Source organism: Pseudophryne corroboree, chromosome 9 (genome assembly GCF_028390025.1).
Source record: "Pseudophryne corroboree isolate aPseCor3 chromosome 9, aPseCor3.hap2, whole genome shotgun sequence".
Lineage (NCBI taxonomy): Eukaryota > Metazoa > Chordata > Amphibia > Anura > Myobatrachidae > Pseudophryne > Pseudophryne corroboree.
In genome coordinates, this window is record NC_086452.1 from 431,099,682 (window position 1) to 431,113,024 (window position 13,343).

Consider the following 13,343-nt stretch of genomic DNA (forward strand, 5'->3'; position numbering starts at 1 on the left):
ATCTCATAATTGAATGTCTTGTCATTTACCTTTGTTATTCTTTGTAATTTAACACTGGAGATATTTTCTCAATAAATCCTAAAAATGTATCAGCATTATCTTTGTGCTCTATGAATTCACGTGCTTGGAGAGACCCATGCTGCATGTGTGTAATAACTTAGGATTTTGTAAGTGTGATTTAAGTGTCTGGCGAAGGCAACAGCGCTATTCTAATACTCTTTGCAGTGGCAGCTTGAGTAAAACTCACGTCACAACCACCCACCTGCATCAGGTTGGTGTATCTGAGTACAGGCTGGGTCGCACTGCTGTGACAGGAGCTGATTGGTTGTTACTTTATTTGTCTCCACTTTATCTGTCTCCAAACTTTGGTATATCTCCCCCATAGTGCCCTACACATGGGCACTTACAAATTTAGAGGCCTATTCATTGTTAAAAGCCGCTTTATGGTGCTAAGCAGGATTTTAAATTGCTGTTTGTTGTGGCAGTATCACCACAATTAAGAAAAAAGTATATTGCTGCAATAATTGAACAATAGTGTTGTCACTTGGAGCTTCGCCAGTAAACAAATGTAAAACATAGTTTGCAGTTGGCACCGTGAGATATTGATAGCATTGCAGAGATGCAAATACAGCCATAATACATAATACATATTAAATGGGTCTGGGACTCCAGGTCGACAACAAAAAGGTCGACACACCTTAGGTCGATGTCAATTGGTCGACACACCTTAGGCCGACATGGACAAAAGGTCAACAGGAACAACGTCGACATGGAAAAAGGTCGACATGAGTTTTTTATGTTTTTATGGTGTCGTTTTCTTCGTAGAGTGACCGGGAACCCCAATTAGTGCACCGCGTCCCCTCGCATGTCTCGCTTCGCTCGCCATACTTTGGGGATGGTGCCTTCGCTCCGCTCCGCTCCGCTTTGCTCGGCACAGATTACCGTTCCAATCGTAGTCCACATGGATCGTTAAGTATGAAAAAGTTCCAAAAAAGAAAAAAATAGTGAAAAACTCATGTCGACCTTTTTCCATGTTGACCTTGTTCCTGTCGACCTTTTGTCCATGTCGACCTTTTGTCCATGGCGACCTAAGGTGTGTCGACCAATTGGCGTCGACCTAAGGTGTGTCGACCTTTTTGTTGTCGACCTGGAGTCCGGATACCATATTTAATAGTCTTCAGTAGGCATGGGCTTCTGGAAGCCTGCGCCATCCTTGTTATTGCCGTCTGTTACACTTTAATATATAGGGTGTAAAAAAGCTTTATTACCAACAAAAATATACCATTGCTAACGGCAACATGGCTTTTTGCCTATTATGGAATCTGCTACCACATGTTACAAATACATTATTTCTAATACAGTGTACAATTCGGGGTCTATTTAGCTCTGGTAGTTCAATAACTGCAGTAACTATCATTATGTATTGCTGAATACCGCAGCAATACATATTAAGGTGGTATCCGGTATTTAGGTTGACACTCCTTAGTTTGACCACTATTGGTCGACATGGTCTTTAGGTCGAAATGGTCACTAAGTCTACATGTCAAAAGTCGACACGTGAAAAGGTCGACATGAGTTTTTCACATTTTTTATTTAAAAAAAAAAAACGTTTTCATACTTTATGATCCACATGGACTACCACTGGGAATAGTAACCTGTGCCAAGTGCAGTGGTAGTGGAGGGAGGCACCTTGCCCGAAGCATGGCGAGCGAATCGAGCCATGCGTGGGGCTCCCGGTCACTTTACGAAGAAAACGATACAAAAAATAAATAAAAAAACTTGTGTTGACTTTTTGTCATGTCGACCTAATGACCGTGTTGACCTATTTCAGGTGTCAACCTAGTCACTGTCGACCAATAGTGGTCGGCCTAATGACTGTCAACCTAGTTACTGTCGACCCAACAAACCACACCCATTAAGGTGCTGCAGTAATTTAACATTTTGAGGCTTCTCACTTTTGCAAGTGGCCTAATGCTTCCAGTGAAGGGTTACAGTGATACACACGTGTCCGTCTAACGTACATATATGATTGTGGGGCCTTCTGATTTGACACTGGAGGGGACCAGTAAAACTCTCCGGCTCTGCTTGCCCCCATTCCCGGGTATAGCTAATGCTATGCAGTGGTGACATTAGCCGTCAGAGAAAAGATAGACTCTTTTCCACATGTTCAACTGATTAATGCCACCACTCCAAAGAGGTTTATTGGGACGGCAAAAAGAAGCACAAAATAGGCTGATACCAGTTAACCTCTTCTTAAATTAAAATACTCTAGATCTCTGTGCACCGTCTGTGTGACTATGTACAGAATTGTAATCTGAGATGGGAATGAGCATTCCAGATGAAGTAATAAAGACTCTTCAGCATCATCCGTTGTGACTATTTCTTGTACTGTACTTTAATAAAGACACACTGGGGCAGATGTATTAAGCCTGGAGAAGTGACAAAGCAGTGATAAATGCAAGGTGATAATGCACCAGCCAATCAGCTCCTTACTGCCAATTTACATATTGGAGCTCATTGGCTGGTGCATTATCACCTTGCAGTTATCACTGGTTTATCACTTCTCCAGGCTTAATACGAGTACATCTGTCCCCCTAATAGGTAAACTCAGGGGGAAATGTCAGTTGACTGGAAACCCTCCCCCACCAGCCATGCCTGCAGCCAACACATGAAGTATAAGGGGTAGAACGGAGCTGCTGTACATGCCCACTAGCAGCAGCTTCGCTTACCAAGTCTGCCGTGTGTGGATTTGAGCCCCCAACTAGCGCATCCAGACCAGAGAGCAGCTGCAAGCAAGAAGAGACAGAAATCTTATCATAAAGTGGGAGAGTATGTGTTTAAAAAGCTCAGTTCTGTCTCCTACTTGAAATTCTATGCCATGAGATGCTATGGAATACCCGCCACAGTCTGACAGTGGGTAACATGCGGCGTCTGGATGATGGAGATGTTATGGAATACCCGCCACAGTCTGACAGTATGTAAAGTGCGGCATCTGGATGACGGAGTTGTTATGGAATACCCGCCACAGTCTAACATTATGTAACGTGCAGCCTTTGGATGCTATGGAATACCCACTACTGTCTGACAGTAGGTAACGTGGGAGTGCTGGGCATGCCCCCAGAGCAATCAAAACCCTTTACGTGAAACTAGAGATAAGCGGGTTCGGTTTGTCGAGATCCGAACCCAGTGGCAAACGCAGGATTTAGCGAGGGGGGTTTCCGTGGGTGGGTGGGTGGGTGGGTGTGTATGTATATGCGCAGGTATGTGTAATAAATATATATATAGATATATACACACACACAAACATACATACATATATATGTACGGAGGCAGGACGGCACTCATTGAGACTGGAAAATCATAGAAAATCAGCACAGGACGCTGAAGCAAGCGTTCTGTGCTGATGTTCTATGGTTTACTAGTCTCTATGAGTGCCATCCTGCTTCTGTACATTTTATCTGATTCTGACGTGCCATTCATCATTTGCAGATATATATATATATATATATATATATATTTGTGTGGTCATCTGGCACTCTGGATGATAAAAAGCAAAGATGCCAAGGTGGCCTCCTGAAATTAATATATCTGGTAATCCTCCTTGGGTCCTGTGATAGGACCTCTATTGAAGAAAAATAGGTGGCACTCCAAGGACTTAAATAAAGTCAAACTGTATTAAAAAATAATAATTTCATGGATCAAAATACAACGTTTCAAGGCTCTACAGCCTTTCCATCAGGTTATGCATTATAGGTGAGGTGAAAAAAAAACAGAGGTATTTTGTTTATTGATCTCACCTATAATGCATAACCAGATGAAAAGGCCGTAGAGCCTTGAAACGTTGTTTTTTGCACCATGAAATTTATTTTTTGAATACAGTTTGACTTTATTTAAGTCCCTGGAGTGCCGCCTATTTTTCTTCAATAGAGGTCCTATCACAGGACCCAAGGAGGATTACCGGTTTTATATATATATATATATATATCTCACATATATATATATATATATATATATATATATATATATTCACAAACTCACACATGTAAACACACATACATACATACATACATACATACACTCACACATGTAAGCACACATACATACATACTGTACATACACGCACACACACAAACCCACATACATACATACATACATACATAAATAAATACATGCATTCATATCATACAAAAACACACTTAAACAATGATTTCAAACTTACATACAGAGGGGCGGCCACGGCAGCGTGAGGCAGAGTGAGGACGGAGGGAGCTGCTGTGGCTGAGCATGCGCAGCCAGCAGCTCCCCCGGCACCCGGGACATTCTCTAAGCAGAGAGCTGCATAGCTCTCTGCTCTTGCTGCAGCTCCGTCCGTGATCGCGGTCGCGGCTTTTGCTTTTGTTGAGACGGAGACAGCTGTGTCTCCGTCTCAAAACATTTTTTGGGGTCATCAGGGGGGGTTTCCAGGTACTCGGAAACCCCCCCTGTGTGCGCCACTGGAACCCCCCCGAACTTCACGTGTTTTACACGGGTCCGAGGCAGCCTCGGATCTTCCCACCTTGCTCGGTTAACCCAAACGAGGCCAAACATCATCATCCCGCTGTCTGATTCTCGCGAGATTCGTATTCCATATAAAGAACTGCGCGTCGCCGCCAATTTCACACGTGCATTGGAGATTGAGCGGAGAGGACGTGGCTACGTTCTCTGCCTGAAAAGCTCAATATCTGTGCTCAGTGTGCTGCAAATATCTGTGCTCAGTGTGCTGCATTGTGGTGACCACCAGTATATTATAGTAGTACAGTACAGTGGGCCATTGCTGTATCTTGCAGCTCCGTGTCAGACTCAGTTCTAGACAGTATCCTGATCAGTGCTCAATATCTGCTGCATTGTGAGTGACCAGTATATACTATATAGTAGTACAGTGCAGCATTTTGGTGACCACCAGTATAGTAGTACAGTACAGTAGGCCATTGCTGTATCTTGCAGCTCTGTGTCACTTCAAGTATCTATATCTGTGCTGCATTTTTGTGAGCAGTATATAGTAGTACAGTGCAGCATTTTGGTGACCACCAGTATATAGTGTACAGTAGGCCATTGCTGTATCTTGCAGCTCCGTGTCACTTCAAGTATCCAAATCTGTGCTGCATGGTTGTGAGCAGTATATAGTACTACAGTGCAACATTTTGGTGACCACCAGTATATATAGTAGTACAGTACAGTAGGCCATTGCTGTATCTTACAGCTCTGTGTCACTTCAAGTATCCATATCTGTGCTGCATTGTTGTGAGCAGTATATAGTAGTACAGTGCAGCATTTTGGTGACCACCAGTATATAGTAGTACAGTACAGTAGGCCATTGCTGTATCTTGCAGCTCTATGTCACTTCAAGTATCCATATCTGTGCTGCATTGTTGTGAGCAGTATATAGTAGTACAGTGCAGCATTTTGGTGATCACCAGTATATATAGTAGTACAGTACAGTAAGCCATTGCTGTACCTTGCAGCTCCGTGTCACTTCAAGTATCCATATCTGTGCTGCATTGTTGTGAGCAGTATATAGTAGTACAGTGCAGCATTTTGGTGACCACCAGTATATATAGTACTACAGTACAGTAGGCCATTGCTGTACCTTGCAGCTCTGTGTCACTTCAAGTATCCATATCTGTGCTGCATTGTTGTGAGCAGTATATAGTAGTACAGTGCAGCATTTTGGTGACCACCAGTATATAGTAGTACAGTACAGTAGGCCATTGCTGTATCTTGCAGCTCCGTGTCACTTCAAGTATCCATATCTGTGCTGCATTGTTGTGAGCAGTATATAGTAGTACAGTGCAGCATTTTGGTGACCAGCAGTATATAGTAGTACAGTACAGTAGGCCATTGCTGTAACTTGCAGCTCAGTGTCACTTCAAGCATCCATATCTGTGCTGCATTGTTGTGAGCAGTATATAGTAGTACAGTGCAGCATTTTGGTGACCACCAGTATATAGTAGTACAGTACAGTAGGCCATTGCTATTGATATATTACTGGCATATAATTCCACACATTAAAAAATGGAGAACAAAAATGTGGAAGGTAAAATAGGGAAAGATCAAGATCCACTTCCACCTAGTGCTGAAGCTGCTGCCACTAGTCATGGCAGAGACGATTCAATGCCATCAACATCGTCTGCCAAGGCCGATGCCCAATGTCATAGTAGAGAGCATGTAAAATCCCAAAAAACAAAAGTTCAGTAAAATGACCCAAAAATCTATATTAAAAGCGTCTGAGGAGAAGCGTAAACTTGCCAATATGCCATTTACGACACGGAGTGGCAAGGAACGGCTGAGGCCCTGGCCTATGTTCATGGCTAGTGGTTCAGCTTCACATGAGATGGAAGCACTCATCCTTCTGCTAGAAAAATGAAAAGAGTTAAGCTGGCAAAAGCCCAGCAAAGAACTGTGCGTTCTTCTAAATCACAAATCCCCAAGGAGAGTCCAATTGTGTTGGTTGCGATGCCTGACCTTCCCAACACTGGACGGGAAGAGGTGGCTCCTTCCACCATTTGCACGCCCCCTGCAAGTGCTGGAAGGAGCACCCACAGTCCAGTTCCCGATAGTCAAATTGAAGATGTCACTGTTGAAGTACACCAGGATGAGGATATGGGTGTTGCTGGCGCTGAGGAGGAAATTGACAAGGAGGATTCTGATGGTGAGGTGGTTTGTTTAAGTCAGGCACCCGGGGAGACACCTGTTATCCATGGGATAAATATGGCCATTGACATGCCTGGTCAAAATACAAAAAAAATCACCTCTTCGGTGTGGAATTATTTTAACAGAAATGCGGACAACAGGTGTCAAGCCGTGTATTGCCTTTGTCAAGCTGTAATAAGTAGGGGTAAGGACGTTAACCACCTAGGAACATCCTCCCTTATACGTCACCTGGAGCGCATTCATCAGAGGTCATTGACAAGTTCAAAAACTTTGGGTGACAGCGGAAGCAGTCCACTGACAACTAAATCCCTTCTTCCTCTTGTCCCCAAGCTCCTGCAAACCACACCACTAAGCCCCTCAGTGTCAATTTCCTCCTTAGACAGGAACGCCAATAGTCCTGCAGGCCATGTCACTGGCAATTCTGACGATTCCTCTCCTGCCTGGGATTCCTCCGATGCATCCTTGCGTGTAACGCCTACTGCTGCTGTCGCTGCTGTTGTTGCTGCTGGGAGTCGATGGTCATCCCAGAGGGGAAGTCGTAAGCCCACTTGTACTACTTCCAGTAAGCAATTGACTGTCCAACAGTCCTTTGCGAGGAAGATGAAATATCACAGCAGTCATCCTGTTGCAAAGCTGTGTTGGTGTTAGACGTGCGTCCGGTATCCTCCGTTAGTTCACAGGGACTTAGAGAATTTCTTGAGGTAGTGTGTCCCCGGTACCAAATGCCATCTAGGTTCCACTTCTCTAGGTAGGCGATACCGAGAATGTACACAGATTTCAGAAAAAGAGTCACCAGTGTCCTAAAAAATGCAGTTGTACCCAATGTCCACTTAACCACGGACATGTGGACAAGTGGAGCAGGGCAGACTCAGGACTATATGACTGTGACAGCCCACTGGGTAGATGCATTGCCTCCCGCAGCAAGAACAGCAGCGACGGCACCAGTAGCAGCATCTCGCAAACGCCAACTCGTTCCTAGGCAGGCTACGCTTTGTATCACCGCTTTCCATAAGAGGCACACAGCTGACAACCTCTTACGGAAACTGAGGAACATCATTGCAGATTGGCTTACCCCAATTGGACTCTCCTGGGGATTTGTGACATCGGACAACACCACAAATATTGTGCGTGCATTACATGTGGGCAAATTCCAGCACGTCCCATGTTTTGCACATACAATAAATTTGGTGGTGCAGAATTTTAAAAAAAACGACAGGGGCGTGCAAGAGATGCTGTCGGTGGCCCGAAGAATTGCGGGCCACTTTCGGCAATCAGCCACCGTGTGCCGAAGACTGGAGCACCAGCAAACACTCCTGAACCTGCCCCGCCATCAGCTGAAGCAAGAGGTGGTAACGAGGTGGAATTCAACCCTTTATATGCTTCAGAGGATGGAGGAGCAGCAAAAGGCCATTCAAGCCTATACATCTGCCTACGATATAGGCAAAGGAGGGGGAATGCACCTGACTCAAGCGCAGTGGAGAATGATTTCAACGTTGTGCAAGGTTCTGCAACCCTTTGAACTTGCCACACGTGAAGTCAGTTCAGACACTGCCAGCCTGAGTCAGGTCATTCCCCTCATCAGGCTTTTGCAGAAGAAGCTGGAGAGATTGAAGGAGGAGCTAAAACGGAGCGATTCCGCTAGGCATGTGGGACTTGTGGATGGAGCCCTTAATTCGCTTAACCAGGATTCACGGGCGGTCAATCTGTTGAAATCAGAGCACTACATTTTGGCCACCGTGCTTGATCCTAGGTTTAAAGCCTACGTTGTATCTCTCTTTCCGGCAGACACAAGTCTGCAGATGTTCAAAGACCTGCTGGTGAGACACTTGTCAAGTCAAGCGGAACGTGACCCGCCAACAGCTCCTCCTTCATTTTCTCCCGCCACTGGAGCTGCCAGGAAAAGGATCAGATTTCCAAAGCCACCCGCTGGTGGTGATGCAGGGCAGTCAGGAGCGAAAACTGACATCTGGTCCGGACTGAAGGACCTGCCAACGATTACTGACATGTCGTCTACTGTCACTGCATATGATTCTGTCACCATTGAAAGAATGGTGGAGGATTATATGAGTGACAGCATCCAAGTAGGCACATCAGACAGTCCGTACGTATACTGGCAGGAAAAAGAGGCAATTTGGAGGCCCTTGCACAAACTGGCTTTATTTTACCTAAGTTGCCCCCCCTCCAGTGTGTACTCCGAAAGAGTGCTTAGTGTAGCCGGTCACCTTGTCAGCGATCGGCGTACGAGGTTACTTCCACAAAATGTGGAGAAGATGATGTTCATCAAAATTAATTATAATCAATTCCTCCATGGAGACATTTACCAGCAATTACCTCCAGAAAGTACACAGGGACCTGTGATGGTGGATTCCAGTGGGGACGAATTAATACTCTGTGAGGAGGGGGATGTACACAGTGAAAGGGGTGAGGAATCGGAGGATGATGATGAGGTCGACATCTTGCCTCTGTAGAGCCAGTTTGAGCAAGGAGAGATTGATTGCTTCTTTTTTTGGTGGGGGCCCAAACCAACCAGTCATTTCAGCCACAGTCGTTTGGCAGACCCTGTGGCTGAAATGATGGGTTTGTTAAAGTGTGCATGTCCTGTTTATATAGCATAAGGGTGGGTGGGAGGGCCCAAGGACAATTCCATCTTGCACCTCTTTTTTTATTTATTTATCTTTGCATCATGTGCTGTTAGCCTGTTTGGGGCCAATTCTTTTAAGTGCCATCCTGTCTGACACTGCAGTGCCACTCCTAGATGGGCCAGGTGTTTGTGCCAGCCACTTGGGTCGCTTAGCTTAGTCATCCAGCGACCTCGGTGCAAATTTTAGGGCTAATAATAATATTGTGAGGTGTTCAGAATAGACTGGAAATGAGTGGAAATTATGGTTATTGAGGTTAATAATACTATAGGATCAAAATTACCCCCAAATTCTATGATTTAAGCTGTTTTTGAGGGTTTTTTGAAAAAAAAAAAAAAACACCCGAATCCGACAAAAAATTTTAAGGGAGGTTTTGCCAAAACGCGTCCGAATCCAAAACCAAAACACAATACCCGAAAAATTTTCGGTGCACATCTCTACGTGAAACCATTCCCCCTTTTCATATGTGGCGTCCCGAGTTTACACACTACAATGTTGGGAAGTATGATTCCTACTCCTTAGGAGGATTATGCTGCATAAGGATGAGCAATAATTTTCTGCATGGTACAAATACTGTATGTCATTTTTATTTTACAAGCAAAGTATATGCATAACCCGTGCATACCGTAGAGGAGAAGAGGGATATTACGCATTAAGGGGTCTATTTACTAAGCCTTGGATGAAGATAAAGTCGCTGAAGATAAAGTACCAGCCAATCAGCTCCTAACTGTCATTTTTCAAACACAGCCTGTGGCATAGTAGTTAGGAGCCGATTGGCTGGTACTTGGGGGGTCATTCCGAGTTGATCGCTAGCTGCCGTTGTTCGCAGCACAGCGATCAGGCTAAAAATCTGCATTTCTGCGCATGCATATGGGCCGCAATGTGCACGCGCGTCGTACGGGTACAAAGCCCGTTGTGGTTGTGCACAGGTTGTAGCGAAGTTTTCAGTCGCACTGACGGCTGCAAGAAGATTGACAGGATGGGGGCGTTTCTGGGTGTCAATTGACCGTTTTCAGGGAGTGTTTGCAAAAATGCAGGCGTGTCTGAAAAAACGCAGGCGTGGCTGGGCGTTCGCTGGGTGGGTGTATGACGTCAAATCCGGACACGAATAGGCTGAAGTGATCGCAAGCGCTGAGTAGGTTCAGAGCTACTCTGAAACTGCACAAAGTTTTTTTTGCAGAGCTCGGCAGCACATGCGTTCACACTTCTGCTAAGCTAAAATACACTCCCCAGTGGGCGGCGGCATAGCGTTTGCACGGCTGCTAAAACTAGCTAGCGAGCGATCAACTCGGAATGACCCCCTTTATCTCCTGTGACTTTATCTCCATCCAAGGCTTAGTAAATAGTCCCCTAAATCTTCAATTTGTGTGAAGCAGAGTATATTGAGATTAAAAAGAAACAACAATAAGATAAAGATCCCTAATTAGGGTATCAGCAATGATGAAGATTGGTGGTGCTCTCTTTAGATAGTGGTAGCTACCGGGGCCAAGGTCCGGAATGTCTACTGCATGCGCAGTGGGCTACCGGGGGTCCCGCAGCACAAAGTAAAGAGATCACATCAGCAATCACTTAACATATCGCAGGGACTCAGAGGTGGATTTATATCTCATGGGCCCCTAAGGAAGATAGAGATTTAGGGCCCCTCTCCCTCAAACAATCCATAGCATTGTATTTTCATTCCTGATTTATGCCCCTTACATTGGGGTCAATTCAATGCGAATTGAATAACTCACGGCGCTTTTCAATTCAGCGCGATGTTAAATCAGAATGCCTGTTTCCGCCGTGCTAAGGGCAGAAATCAGCATTGCGCCGGCACTTTTGTAGAATTTCTGCTCACACCCCTACGGGGATGAGAGAAGGAATCCCGGAGGCGGCGGTCACTGCACGCTGAATTGAATAGCACCGGGAGCTAATTCCGGCGCTATTCAACTCACTTTGAATTGAATCGTGCTCAATATTTGTTGTATTTCCTCCTTATATTCTCTTACAGTACAATATATTACTTTCCTGCTTCACTGATTGCACCATGTCTCCTTGCCTCTAATTTCCATTATTACACCTCTCAGTTACTGCATGTTAGATCAGTGCTCCCCTCACTGAATGTAGCAGGTCCCCATACCTCATTATTATACCTTCACTCATGAACTGCATTGTATATGAGTGACCCAGGCTTACTGATTGTAGCAAGTCCCATCGCTTAAGATACTCATTATTATCCCCCCTCACTCACTGACCGCATTTTATAACAGCATTTTATAATTCCCATTATTACACCCCTCAGATTATATATTAGTGCTACCCCCCCTCACTGGTAGTGCCTGCTACAATCAGTGAGGAAGGGGGAGAGGGAGGCTTTGATATACGTATAATTGCGTCACTCTAAAGGCACTGATATATGCAGGGCAGTAGAGAGCCAGATACTTTTCAGGGGGCGTGGCCTAATCACAGGAGGTGTGGCCCTGCACACAGACAAAAATACAGAAAAAATAGTACTTTAAGCGTCTCCCTGGCCACATTGCAGAGTGCGGGGCTGTAGAGAAGAGCTGCAGCAGCTGCTGCCAGGTAAGTGGGGGGAGACTTCCATCAGACCTGGGCCCGGGTACAGAGCCGGCCCTAGCCAATATGATGCCCTAGGCAAGATTTTGGCTGGTGCCCCCTAGCACCACCACTGGTTCCGCCTCTGACCTTGCACCTCTTTCCCAGCACCATCACCCCTCATCCATAGCAGTCCTTATTTTGGGGTTTGTACCCCCTATATTTTAAATAGGAACAGTTCGCACATTTGGCGCACAGCCCAAAATGGGGTGTGTTTTTGCTGGCAAGGGACATGGCCACACAATAGTAACCCCAATTCCATTTCGCCACACAGTACTGCAACTTTATTCACATTTGATCATGCAATAGAGTCCATAATTCATATTACATCCCACAGTAGTATCACTTTACCTTATAAACGTTACTCCTCACAGTAGAGCCCCTTATTCACATTACATCACACTGAATTGCTCCTTATTCACATTACACCACACCCTATTGCTCTTTATTCACATTAGACTACACAGTAGTGCCCTTTCTATACGCAACGCCACATAGTAGAGCACCTTATACACATATTGCCACACAGTAATGCCCCTTACACATATGAGATGCATTAATGTCCTTATAAACATAATGCACCTTACACATTATGACTACCTTTATTAATGCCCTTTTACACGTAATGTCCCTTACACATATGCCGCACAATATTAATGCCCTTATACACATAATGACACACATAGTGCCCCCTACACATTTGCTTTACATTATAAGTGCCCCTATACACATAGGGGGTCATTCCGAGTTGATCGCTAGCTGCCGTTCGCAGCGCAGCAATCAGGCTAAAAATCGGCTTTTCTGCGCATGCGTATGAGGCGCAGTGCGCACGCACAACGTACTTTCACAACAAATGATGCAGTTTCACACAAGATCTAGCAACGCTTTTCAGGCGCACTGCTGACCGCAGGGTGATTGACAGGAAGTGGGTGTTTCTGGGTTATAACTGACCGTTTTCGGGGAGTGTGTGTAAAAACGCAGGCATGTCAGATACAAATGCGGGCGTGCCTGGAGAAACGCAGGCGTGGCTGGCTGAACGCAGGGCGTGTTTGTGACGTCAAAACAGGAACTAAACAGTTTGCAGTGATCGCAAGCTAGGAGTAAGTCTGGAACTACTCAGAAACTGCTTGAAAATATTTTGCAGCAGAGCTGCGATCCTTTCGTTCGCACTTCTGCTAAGCTAAGATACACTCCCAGGGGGCGATGGCTTAGCATTTGCACGGCTGCTAAAAGCAGCTAGCGAGCGAACAACTCGGAATGAGGGCCATAATGACACACATACAGTAGTACCCTGTTACACATATGCCGCACATTATTAATGCCCTTAAACACATAATGACACACATAGTGCCCCTTACACATATGTTGCACATCATACTTGCCTACTTTTGAAAACTAGTTTCAGGGAGATTCCAGGTG